Genomic DNA, 5,790 nt, shown 5'->3' with positions numbered 1-5,790 from the left:
CAATTCTCTTAAAACACGTTCCTGATATTCTGAAATATAAAAGATTGATTGTAGATATTGTATATTCGCGCGCGTGCAAGGATCTATTTACTTATACATAGCATAATAAAATATGAAATACCTTGTTCACCAGTAGTTTTTTGCTTAAAAGTTGAATTAGATGTATTAGGCAATGTACATGTTTTTACTGTAGGCGTAACAGGAGACATAGGCGCTCTGGAGTTATCATCTCTCTTATCAGTGTTATTTTCTACTCTTATTCCTTGAAAGAAGCATAAATTAAACTTTTCACATATAATTATATACTTTTTTGGATTAATCGCTGCTATACCAACATCAAGTTAAAATAAGTAAGAGAAAGTGCAAATATAGAATTTCAAAATATCTTTTCCTATATATTTTTATATTTTTTTATATGCAACTAGTATATTTATTACTTACTTTTTGTTGATCCAATTTGTTCAGTTGGAACGTGAGGATATACTACATCATCTAATGAAGATTTGTCTGTGTCAGTGGAACATTTATATTCACTTTCAGATTTGTTACGGCGTTTTCTATTATTGTTCTTATTACGCTTATATATTTTTTGTATTTCTTCATTGTTGGAGGAAAGATAGTTCGTATCTCTTGCTTTATTAGCTTTCTTTTGTGCTGTTTTATAATCGTCTGTGAATCCATAATTTAAATAAATGCTTATAACTCAATTAAAATTAAAAGTTATAAAAGTAAAATAAAAAAATGCTATTTCTAGTTAAAACATAAGTTATCATAATAAATAAATATATGATTGTTATTTATATACAACAAATTGCTACGTGTATATATATATATATATATATATATCCATCCATTTCTGAAGTAAGTCCTATATCCTGTATTGTAATTAATATATGTTTTATTTACATATATCTTTTATATAAATAAAAAATAAACAACATAAAACATATTAATTACAATACAGGATATAAGACTTACTTCAGAAATAAATTAACACTTAAAAATAATGCTCTTAAAAAAGTTCATTGATCTTGAGAGCGTAAACAGATATAGATTAAAATACAAATATTAGTTACAATTATCATAAATAACTCACTGTAATATCTCTATAATAATTATCATTATAATAATTAATACTATAAACTCAGAATTAAGATCAATATTATAAAATAATATGTTTTATATAAATGTATTTTACCATATATGCCCAAAATAGTAGCTTCATATAACATCCAGTTTGCTTCAGGAATATGTTTCTTTCTTATTAAATCTATTATAACACTTTTCAGAGTGCCTTCTGGTGGCCAATAACACTGTGAATTTCTTTTTATGTACCACGTCTTTGGTACAGCTTCTACTGTATCCTCGGCATCAAATTTGACGACAAACCAAGTCATCTTTTTGGTGATATTTTACCATAAAACAGAAATAATATTTAAACATAAAAATTTAAACATAAAAATAAATAAGTTTATAATTTAATGTGATTCATACTAATTTTAATTATTTATAATAATATGATTTAAAAAGTAAAATAATATGTTGATATTTTTTACTGTTTATATTATTATAATATATTATAATATTGTAAAAAAAGAACATTTATATAATAAAAAGATGTGTATTATATAGAACAAGAAGTATTATAAATTTTGGCAAGTCTAAAATTAGCTGTAATTATAAATTTAGATGTAGCAGTGGAAATGAAACAAGATTGTGTTTATAAGGTAATACTACTAATTTTCTTTTAATAAAGTTAATATTCCATACTTCAAGTAAATTATTTTCTTTTCTTATGTATTGAATATCAAATAAAGACGATGAACACGGCTTTGAATAAAAAGCATCTTTCTTACTATATTTGTATCCTAATAAACATGTAGAGTTTTCACGAAAAGCAAAATTCTTAATTTCAACAATTACATTATTTTTTAGTTCTACAAATCTATCTGCAATTTTTGAAATATCTAAATAATAATTATTTGTTTGTATTTTTGTATACTGTGGAGATGTGCAATTATTTATCAAAGGTCCATTAAAATGTTCCATCAATAGTTTTACAGAAGAATTATCATTTGAAATATTAGAGAAAGTACATTGATCAGTAATATTATTTTCCTCAAGCACACGATGTATTACTTGTTGTAAGGGCAGAGTAGATTTACGAATCTTTTTCTTTAATTGCTGCATATAATTTTCGAAAGGAAAAGCACTAAAATTATCAAGTGAGCCATATAATTTAACACAATCACTTAAATGCAGAAAGTTATGTATGTTGTTTGATACAAAGTCCGGACCATAAATTTTAATAGATTGACAAATAAAATGTTTCATCAAACTGTTAGCATATGATATATAATTTTCAAATCTCGAATAATATGGACTTATCATTAAAGAACTTGCAAGACTTAATGTAACAAAATTGTTATACATTTTAGACGATAAAACATCTTTTAAAACTATAGGACCAGCATATAGTAAAAAAAATCTGAATTCTGTAGCTTTGTATCTTTTACACTCTAGTATGGAACGTGTTTTCCTAGAAAATTCATGAGGAATATATCGCTTTAGTTTTAAAAGATTTTCCGAAATTTTATTAACATCACGAGCTCGTAACTTATAAGGTGGTTTACCGTAAATCCATCCGTATCGTTTATGACAAAGGATTCTTTTCATGCCACCTAATGGAAGATTATGCATATAATCTATAGGCACGTTATCTATCATATTAAAGTTTGGTATTTGTAAAAACATACTTTTACTAATATGATGCTCTGGTTGAGCAGCAGTTCTAAATGAAGTATCAGTTCTTTTGCAAATGCGCTCTGTTTCAGGGAAACATAATACATTATTAATCATTTCACCTTCTTGGTCACATTTTGTGCACGAATAATGACCTGTATGACCTTTAATACCTAAAGTATATGATTTTGCAGGTAAATCGCAAATCAACATTAAAATTCGGAATTTATATTTAAAAGAATTTATTAATATTCCATTAGTTGACAGATGGATACATTCATTTACAAAATCTCTAAAAAAGTCATCAGAAGGTTTTGGTTTATCTGAACCATGATATAGAGCAACTAAGAACACTTGTTTCAAAAGAATATTTATTGATTTTACCATGCATAAAATAGGCCAAAACGAGCTATTAGAACTTTTACTTAAAGGTAAACCATCTATGTTGACAGCTAGTAAAAACTCCTCATTTTGTTGTATACTAATGTTATGATTTTTGCAAAACAAATTTATTGTTTTCTCTATACCAAAATAGTAATATGTCCCGGATCCTAAAGGTGTTACGACTACTTTTTTAGGTGTTTTTACAAGAGTTCTTGGATCCTTTGGTATATCGCTACATCCTGGTATTTCTCGTATTATATGAAGTAAATTTCCCAACGACGACAAAGTTATATTGTCTTTTATAGCCCATTCAGCTAGTTTTGAGCGTAACGAAACACTAGTTCCATTATTTTTATCATATTCAATATTATGTGATGATTTGTCAACGTTATTTACATTATTGGGTAATCCACTGTATGAAATATTAACGTTTATATAATTATCATTATTATCACATGAATCTTTATCCAACATTGCGCTATCAGTGCTAACATTATCATTTGAACAGATTTCTGGAATATATTTATTATTGATATTAATATTATGAGATGACATAGAATTACTGCTCATTATTGCTACGGATCTGTGTATTCTGTTTGCAAGTTTTCTATAAAACTTTTTTTTTTTATTTATTTCATACTTATCCATGATTAAAGGTTAGACTAGGTTAGAACTAGGTTAGAAAAACTGAAGTTATACAAGTGATCAAAAACCAAATTATAAAATATATACTGTATACATATAGTGTGTACTTACTTTAGAAAAGAAAATTCTGTCTGATGGTCACATATAAAAACCAATACGCCGAAGAATGCAGACAATACAGGTTGATACTGTAATCGATACCGCAGATTGTTACCATATAGAGACTTCCCCAATGAATTAACTTTTGTGCACATGCACAAATTTCGTCATTGACCGGTATTCGTCTTCGAAGAATAATATGCAGAGATTCACGCCAACGCTCGACGCCGAACTTTTGCCGCGCGAATGCTAACAGACTAACCTATTATATGTACTACACCCAACTACACCACTACACTCAAGAGCGTCAGGTAAACAAATGAACGCCGAGCGTCGCGCGTCGAACGCCGTCGAACGAGCGGTTGCGTGCCTAACCAAAATACGTTGCTGTTATGAAATATTTAATATAATTGAAGTATGAATTGAGACATTTTACACGTGTATGCTATATACAGGCATACATTAGAGGCATTATCCTAGATAGCCAAGTCAGGCTGTAAGGCCCGGTTCCACAATTCGCGGTTAACTCGAGTTAACCGAAGTTTAACCAATCACAGTCTATTATGTATATGAAATGTACATACATTTGTTGTGCGCTGCACATACATACGAAATACATTAATGGATGCACGTATTATGTGTACCGTAATGTATATTCAAATCATGTATATGAAATGTATATACATTTGATATTGTGCGCTGCACATACATATGAAATACATTAATGGATGCACGTATTGTGTACCGTAATGTATGTTCAAATCATGTATATGAAATGTATATACATTTGATATTGTGCGCTGCACATACATATGAAATACATTAATGGATGCACGTATATTGTGTACCGTAATGTATGTTCAAATCATGTATATGAAATGTATATACATTTGATATTGTGCGCTGCACATACATACGAAATACATTAATGGATATACATGTTATGTACCGTAATGTATATTCAAATCATGTATATGAAATGTATGTACATTCTACATACAGGATATTATTTTCACATAGTGGAGAAAAAATGCATATACATAAAATGTCCGATGTTATGTGGGATTCCACCTAGATTACCACCATTTTTTCCGTTTTTAAGCCAGTTTTTAATCGATTTTTTCGGGTTTTTTTTTGTAATTTCAATATCGTAACATGTCAGAGAATCTAAAATTACACGCAATTGGTGAATATTGTCACCGAATTTGTTGATATCAATAAACAAATGCTAAAAAATATCACTTTTTAAGCGAAAAATTCATTATTAGGAAAAGTATTTACCGAATTCATGTATAATATCATACATAGGGGTTTTCGGGGTCGCTGATCACGAATATGACCTCAGATTTTCAAAATTCAAAATGGCGGATCCAATATGGCGGACCGAATTTTTCTTTATTTCTATTACATTTATATATTTTTCAAGTATCTGTAAAAATACTTTTTTCTCCATCAACGTATAATGTTTGTTTTTACTTCAACTAGGCTTCTCTTTGCATGACATTCTGTAAATAATACAATATTTAAATATAAAAATGATTAAATAAGATTTAAATAAATATCACTTTATATTTGTCCAAATAAAATATAATTAAAAATATAGAAAAATTAAGTAAATTAAAAATAATATTTGATTACAAACTGACATGCATTACATGTACCGTGCGTGATTATCAACTTACGTGAACAACAGGTAGGAGGTGTCAATCCTGTGGAATATACAAGATCAAGAGCGTGTGCAACAGGCCCTGTGTTCAGAGTGACTTTCACCGAAATCCTCGGTTCTTCGTATCACGATGTGCAAAAGAATGAGGGTGTCGAGTGGTAGTCGAGATTCTCGATCCTTCTACTTAGGTTATGGTGCAGATACAGAAAAATGCAATGTTCCACAGAAATCCTCGGTCCTTCGTATCACGTTGT

Source organism: Temnothorax nylanderi, unplaced genomic scaffold, assembly GCF_030848795.1.
Source record: "Temnothorax nylanderi isolate EJ_2023f unplaced genomic scaffold, tnyl_v1.0 TNYL_tig0396_pilon, whole genome shotgun sequence".
Taxonomy (NCBI): domain Eukaryota; kingdom Metazoa; phylum Arthropoda; class Insecta; order Hymenoptera; family Formicidae; genus Temnothorax; species Temnothorax nylanderi.
This window is presented reverse-complemented; position numbering follows the sequence as displayed.